Source organism: Hyla sarda, chromosome 11 (genome assembly GCF_029499605.1).
Source record: "Hyla sarda isolate aHylSar1 chromosome 11, aHylSar1.hap1, whole genome shotgun sequence".
In the NCBI taxonomy this organism is placed as follows: Eukaryota; Metazoa; Chordata; class Amphibia; order Anura; family Hylidae; genus Hyla; species Hyla sarda.
This window is the reverse complement of record NC_079199.1, coordinates 54,282,118-54,290,672: the sequence shown is the minus strand read 5'-3', so window position 1 is coordinate 54,290,672 and position 8,555 is coordinate 54,282,118.

Genomic DNA, 8,555 nt, shown 5'->3' with positions numbered 1-8,555 from the left:
AATAGCGCGGGGCAATGATCGCGGTGCCGCGGGCTATTAACCCTTTAGACGCAGCGTTCAAAGTTGAACGCTGCGTCTAAAGTGAAAGTGAAACTGTTAGACACGAGGAGAGTCTTCTACCTTGCCTCCTGGTGTCCTATCGCCGAATGACTGCTCAGTGCCTGAGATCCAGGCATGAGCAGACAAGCGGCAGAATCATCGATCACTGGTTTCCTATGAGAAACCAGTGATCAATGTAAAAGATCAGTGTGTGCAGTGTTATAGGTCCCTACTATAACACCTCTCCTATTAAAAGTTTGAATCACCCCCCTTTTCCCATAAAAAGAAACAGTGTATAAAAATAAACATATGTGGTATCGCCGCGTGTGGAAATGTCCGAATTATAAAAATATATAGTTAATTAAACCGCACGGTCAATGGCGTGCGCGCAAAAAAATTCCAAAGTCGAAAATAGTGTATTTTTGGTCACTTTTTATATCATGAAAAAATGAATAAAAAGTGATCAACAAGTCCGATACTGCTAAAAACTTCAGATCACGGTGCCAAAAATGAGCCATCATACCGACCCATACGCGGTAAAATAAAAAAGTTATAGGGGTCAGAAGATGACAATTTTAAACGTGTAAATTTTCCTGCATGTAGTTATGATTTTTTTCAGAAGTACGAAAAAATCTAACCGATCATCTTAATCGTATGGACCTACAGAATGAAGAGAATGTGTAATTTTGAACCAAAAAATGTACTGCGTAGAAACAGAAGCCCCCAAAAGTTACAAAATGGGGGGGGGGGTTCAATTTTGTCTCACAATTATTTTTTTTCCGTTTTGAAAGGGTTATGATTTTTTGAAGGTAAGGAGGAAAAAATTAAAGTGCAAAAACGGAAAAACCCCTGGTCCTTAAGGGGTCAAGGGGGGGTGGGGTGTAATTAAAGGGGGGGGGGGTGCCAAACAAAGGGTCTGCCCCGGGTGCCAAATGCTCTAGGTACGCCCCTGGATAAAGGTATGCTGATGTAGACTGTGTACCCATTGAGTTAAATGAACTGTACATAGCCTACTAATAACTACTTTTGGTATTTTCTGAATGTATACTTACACAAAAAAGCGAGCATTCGAGAAATAGACCAAACCTAGTTTGTAGTAGACTAGGTTCAGTCTATTAACTCTGTGGGCCCACGATTTGTATACTGTGGTATACGTTCCATACCTTCTTGCTAGTATCCTAATGCATACTAATGATGTACAGCAAAAACGAGCTGTGAATAGTGTATAAAACATGTATGATGTCCATATGTAATATACAGCAGAGAAACCAGGAGAAGCAGCAACCAATAAGACAGGGTGCAGGTGCCAGCAATCCAAGAACAGTCTTGGTCCAGGGCCACTTGAATACAAAAAAATAGAAAGGCGAATTGCAGCACTCCAAACAAATGATCCAAGGTAAAAAAAAAAAAAATGATTGTTTAATTCCATCCAAGGTGCAACATTTCGGTCACCCAATGCGACCATTTTCTAACATGATACAAATAGACTGTGCAGCATATACAGTGGGGCAAAAAAGTACTTAGTCAGCCACCAATTGTGCAAGTTCTCACACTTAAAAAGATAAGAGAGGCCTGTCATTTTCATCATAGGTATTAAGCATCGCGCTCCGGCCGCACACGCGGCTGCGGGCACTTTGTCCCTGCTGTCGGCGGGGCTGGGATTTGCATCGCGGGACATGCCCGCATGCGAGTGCCAGACCTTCCCACCACGTTATTTGACTTTGCACCTGTCAGGATTCGGCAGGCTGATGGTGGATCCTCTGTGTCAGAGAGGGATTGGCGTGGACCGTACCAGAGTACCGGTTCTAAGTTGCTACTGGTTTTCACCAGAGCCCGCTGCAAAGCGGGATGGTCTTGCTGCGGCGGTAGCAACCAGGTAGTGTCCACCGGTAGCGGCTCAACCTCACTGACTGCTGAGACTGGCGTGGTACAGGAGGACTAGACAGAGGCGAGGTCAGATGTAGCAGAAGGTCAGGGCAGGCGGCAAGGTTCGTAGTCAAAGGCAACGGCAGAAGGTCTGGTAACACTGGTAAGGGAACTCACAAAATGCTTTCACTAGGCACTGAGGCAACAAGATCCGGCAAGGACAGGAAGGGGAAGTGGGTATTTATACACATGGAGCTGGGAAGCTAATTGACACTGATTGGGCCAGGCACCAATTAGTGGTGCACTGGCCCTTTAAATCTTAGAGAGCCAGCGCGCGCCCTATAGAGCGGGGTCGTGCACGCCGGGACGTGACAGCCGGGGAACGGGACAGGTGAGTAGATTGGGATGCGACCCGCGGGCGGGCACGTCCCGCTACGCGGATCGCATCCCCGCCGGCAGTGACAGTGCAGCGCTCCCGGTCAGCGGGTCTGACCGGGGCGCTGCAGAGAGGAGAACGCCGAGAGCGCTCCGGGGAGGAGCAGGGACCCGGAGCGCTCGGCATAACAGCACCTTTGCCGCCTACCCTGACCTTCTGCTACGTCTGACTAAGCAACTGCCTTATCCTTCGGTACCTCCCCTTGCCCAGCTACCTGTGTGGTCGGGCTATCTTGGGGGTAGCGACCTGGGTGTCGCCTGCCGCAGCAAGCCCATCCTGCCTTGCTGTGGGCTTTGGTGAAGACCAGCGGCATCTTAGACTCCTCTCCCCCATACGGTCCGAGCCATGAGCCACACAGGTTAGAGGATTCACATCCAGCTCCATAACAGCAAGATCCGTCTCCGGTCTTGTCTCCTGCTCCTGCAGTCGTCTCTGGATCAAAATTCTGCTTGTCTCTTCCAGAGAAATATGAGGGGGATCCCAAGTCCTGTCGTGGTTTTGTGCACACAGAACTCATAAAGAACGTTCAAAGGTGGCCTTCGTTATCAGTTTCTTAACTGGAAGGGCTTTGGTCTGGGCAACTCCGCTTTCGGATGGCAGTGATGCTCTCACTACTAATCTCCAGGCATTTCTGTCATAATTTCATGGTGTCTTCAAAAAACCTGCCAAGCTTTCTCCGCTGAGTCGGCATTGCTGAGTCTATCTCAGGGCAACTCCTCTGTGGGCGAGTATGCCATACGATTTCATACCCTGGCATCGGAGTTATCATGGAATAATGAAGCTCTTTGCACTACCTTTAAGAGAGGATTATCAAGTCATATCAAGGATGTCCTCGCTGCCCAGGAATTGCGTGATGTGAGGAACTACACCAAGAAAGGGAATCTGTACGACCTCAGCGCTTTCCTCATCTGGCACCTGTTTTCCAGCAACCACTGCAACCTTCTACGTTGCCTCCCGCAGTGGAGGCTATGCAGGTGGATCGGTCTCGCTTGACCCCGCAGGAAGGAACTCGCCTATTCTGCGCCAGTGCAGATCACTTCCTCAAGGATTGTCCTCTGCGTCCACAGTCACAAAGAAACGCTCGCACCTAGGGTTTGTGGGAGAGGCCTCCCTAGGTGTGAATACCACCTCTCCACACTTAAATTTGATGGTTCAGCTTTTTCTACCTTCCAAAGAGATCATCTCCATTCCTGCCTTCCTGGACTCTGGCTCAGCAGGAAACTTCATTGATGCCTCCTTAGTACATAGGTATCATCTGCCTGTGTCCCACCTGTTAAGGCCTCTGTACATCTCTACGGTCAATGGAGAGAAACTGGACTGTACCGTGCTATATATCGCACAGAACCATTGTCTATTCAGGTCGGACTCTTGCATAAGGAGAAATTGTCCTTCTATGTACTACCTTATTGTACTTCTCCTCTCTTTCTTGGCCTACCTTGGTTGCAGCTCCATACCCAGCAGCGGATTGGAAAACTGGAGAAGTTCTTCACTGGGGTCCGCAGAGCAACAACCACTGAGTTGGAACCTTCATCTTTTTGTCCTCTGCCCGGGTTGACTTCATTCCTCCAGGACTTTGCTGATGTCTTCAGTGAAAAGCAAGCTGAAGTTTTGCCTCAACATCTTCCCTACGATTGTCCTTTTGACTTATTGCCCTGCACCACTCCTCCCAGAGGCAGAATATACCCTTTGTCTGTCCCAGAGACTCTGGCTATGTCTAATTACATCCAGGAGAACCTTCAGAAGGGGTTTATCAGGAAGTCCTCTTCCCCTGCCGGAGCCGGCTTCTTCTTCGTGGAAAAAAAAGGGTCTTTGCAACCATCCATTGACTACCGATGTTTGAATAAAATTAAAGGAAAGAACTGCTACCCACTTCCTCTAATCCCGGAGTTATTTGATCTGAACTTTGTAGAAAAGTTGGACGAGACACGGCGCCTTCTTGTAGTAGATGAGTGGAAATAAAAGATAAAAACTAGCCCAGGTGTATACCAAAAAGGCTATTTTTACTCAGGATGCAACTTAAAAGTTTCATCAGATCCTCTTGCCTGACGAAACTTTTAAGTTGCATCTTGAATAAAAATAGCCTTTTTGGTATACGCCTGGGCTAGTTTTTATCTTTTATTTCCCCCCATCTACTACAAGAAGGCGCCGTGTCTCGTCCAAATTTTCTACAAAGTTCAGTTACGTTTTACCGGACCTGCCAGTCACGGTTAAGGACGCAGAGGCAGCCAGTTACTCACCAGCACCGGTGATACCGCTCGGAGTTCGGCTTCGTGCAAGCCTGCATGCACATCGAGGTGTTGTGCCCTCAGCACAACAGGACACGGTAAGGTGCATTAACTTGCACTTGCTCATCATAATTACCAACAGTATTACACTAGGAGCACGCCTCTTTCTTTCCTTTCTTTACAGGAGTTATTTGATCGACCTGCGAGGTGCCAGAATTTTTTCTAAACTAGACCTTCGTGGGGCCTATAATCTGATTCGTATACGTGAAGGGGACGAATGGAAGACTGCGTTTAATACTCGTGTTGGACATTTCGAATATCTAGTGATGCCATTCAGACTCTGTAATGCTCCAGTAGTCTTTCAGGAGTTCGTCAATGATATTTTCCGTGACCTCCTGTAATCCTGTGTCGTCGTTTATTTGGATGTCATACTCATTTACTCTCCCAATGTCCAGTCTCATCGCTCTCACCTCCACCAAGTGTTACAGCAAAATCTTCTCTATGCTAAACTGGAGAAATATTCTTTTGAAAAGACCTGCCTCCCTTTTCTGGGCTATATTGTTACCAGTCAAGGTCTTCAAATGGATCCCAACAAGTTATCCTACTGGCCTGAAAGCGATTTAGCGCTTCCTCGGCTTTGCCAATTACTATCGGCAATTCATTCCTCACTACTCCACTCTGGTAGCTCCCATCCTTGCGCTCACCAAGAAGACTGCTAATCCAAAGTTCTGGATTCCTGAGGCTGAAGAAGCGTTCAAACAGTTAAAGTTTGCCTTCACATCTGCTCCTGTTTTATCCAGCCCTGATCCTAGCAAACCGTTCATCTTGGAAGTGGATGCTTCTTCAGTTGGAGCAGGTGCAGTGTTAACACAAAAGTCTACTAAGGGGAAAACTTCAACATGCAGATTTTTCTCTAAAACCTTCTCCCCTGCGGAAAAAAATTATACCATCGGAGATAGTGAGCTCTTGGCAATCAAGTTGGCTTTAGAAGAATGGTGTCACCTCATGGAAGGCTCTGTACATCCAGTTACTATTTATTCAGACCACAAAAACTTGCTCTATCTTCAAACTGCCCATCGACTCAATCCACGGCAGGCCTGGTGGCCTCTATTTTTCTCCAGGTTTGACTTTTACATCCACTTCTGTCCTGCGGAAAAGAATTTACGAGCAGATGCTCTTTCCAGGTCTTCTGATGTGCATGACCATGAATCTCCTCCGCAGCATATTATTTCTCCTGAACATCTCATCTCTGCCGCACCTGCAAGTCTTCAACATCTGCCTCCCGGAAAGACTTACGTATACCCCGTATGAAGTTCCGAGTGTTGAAATGGGGAAATTCCTCTCTTCAGGCCGGTCATCCCGGTATTCGTAAATCCCAAAGCTCATCTCCAGACAATAATGGCGGCCTACCTTAAAACGGGATGTCGTTGATTTTTTCCGGTCCTGCTCAGTATGTGCTCGGGACAAGACCCCTCATTTCAAACCAGCAGGACTTCTTCAGCCCTTGCCGGTCCCAGAGCTTCCCTGGACCATGGACTTAATTACCCACCTTTCATCTTCCCGTGGCAATACAGTCATCTGGGTGGTAGTAGATCAATTTTCTGAAATGGCTCCTTTTGTACCATTACCCAGACTTCCTTCAGCACCACAGCTTGCTAAGCTTTTTCTTCAGCATATCTTTAATTTACATGGACTCCCTTCCCATATAGTATCTGACCGTCTCTAAGTTCTGGCGGGCCCTCTGCTCACATCTTCAAGTTAAGCTGGAGTTTTCCTCGGCTTACCACCCTCAATCCAATGGACAGATTGAGAGGGTGAATCAGATCCTAGGAGACTATCTACACCATTTCATTTCTACGCGTCAAGACGACTGGGTTGATCTGCTTCCCTGGGCAGAGTTTTCCTACAATCATAAAGATTCCGATTCCACTGGTACTTCACCCTTCTATGTTGTCTATGGACTTCATCCTCGTCCTCCTCACCCCTTATCTTCTTCCCCTGGAGTTCCTGCTGTTGATGAACAAGTGTGGAAGTTTTCTTCCATCTGGCAGAAGACACGTCACTCTCTTCTACATGTTACTTCTCGCATGAAATTCCAAGCGGACAAGAAAAGACGTCCTTCTCCTGAATTTTCTCTTGGTGAAAAAGTCTGGTTATCAACTAAATATATCCGTTTCAAGATACCTAGTTATAAACTAGGTCCTCGCTATTTGGGTCCCTATAAAGTCAAAAAGAGACTTAATCCTGTGGCCTATTCCTTCCATCTGCCCTCCTCACTATGTATCCCAAATTCCTTCCATGTTTCCCTCTTGAAACCAGTCATCTACAACCGTTTTTATCAAAAGGACATCTCACCTTCTCCCATCTCTGGTACATCAGATGTTTTTGTTGTTAAGGAGATCTTGAACTCCAAATTTGTGGAAAGCGCTTTTTTCTTGTGGTTTGGGAAGGATTCGGTCCGGAGGAGAGGTCTTGGGAGCCGCAGGATAACATTATGGACCAGGACCTTCTCAGGAAATTCCTGAACCGCAAAAGGAGGGGGAGACCAAAAGGAGGGGTACTGTTAAGCCTCGCACTCCGGCCGCACATGCCGGCTGTGAGCACTTTGTCCCTGCTGTTGGCGGGGCTAGGATTTGCATCTTGGGACACACCCGCGTGCGAGTCTCGGCCCGTCACTTACGATGCTCCTCTGAGTCCTCCGCTGCTGCTTCTCAGCTCCAGCGCACGTGTCCCCGTCCCCTAGGGTGCGCGCCGGAGCTCTGAAATTTAAAAGGGCCAGTGCACCCATAATTATGTTACACACCTGACACTTGTCTATAAGTTCTTGCACCTCCCCCTCTTCCCTGCCAGATCTTCAGTGCCACTAGCCTGAGATTAAGCATTCCATTTTGCCTGACCTTTACCTGACCTTCTGCTATGTCTGACTACGCTACTGCCTTATCCTTTGATACCTCGCCTTGCCTTGTGGTCGAGCCATCTCTGGAGTAGCAACCTGGGTGTCGCCTGCCACAGCAAGCCCATCCTGCCTTGTGGCAGGCTCTGGTGAAGACCAGCAGCACCTTAGACTCTGCCCCCAGATACGGTCCGAGTCATCAGCCACACAGGTTAGAGGATCCACATCCAGCTCCGTAACAATAGGTATACCTCAACTATGAGAGAGATAATGAGAAAAAAAATCCATAAAATCACATTGTCTGAATTTTGAAGAATTTATTTGCAAATTATGGTGGAAAATAAGTTATTTGGTCACCTACAAACAAGCAAGATTTCTGGCTCTCACATACTTTTAACTTCTTCTTTAAGAGTCTCCTCTGTCCTCCACTCATTACCTGTATTAATGGCACCTGTTTGAACTTGTTATCAGTATAAAAGACACCTGTCCACAACCTCAGTCAGTCACACTCCAAACTCCACTATGGCCAAGAGCAAAGAGCTGTTGAAGGACACCAGAAACAAAATTGTAGACCTGCACCAGGCTGGGAACACTGAATCTGTAATAGGCAAGCAGCTTGGTGTGAAGAAATCAACTGTGGGAGCAATTATTAGAAAATGGAAGACCACTGATAATCTCCCTCAATCTGGAGCTCCATGCAAGATCTCACCCCGTGGTGTCAAAATGATCATGAGAATGGTGAGCAAAAATCCCAGAACCACATGGGGGGGACCTAGTGAACTACCTGCAGAAAGCTTGATCCAAAGTAACAAAGGCTACCATAAATAACACACTACACCGCCAGGGACTCAAATCATGCAGTGCCAGACGTGTCCCCCTGCTTAAGCCAGTACATGTCCGGGCCTGTCTGAAGTTTGCTAGAGAGCATTTGGATGATCCAGAAGAGGATTGGGAGAATGTCATATGGTCAGATAAAACCAAAGTAGAACTTTTTGGTAAAAACTCAACTCCTCATGCTTGGAGGTGAAAGAATGCTGAGTTGCATCCAAAGAACACCATACCTACTGTGAAGCATGGAGGCAGAAACATCATGTTT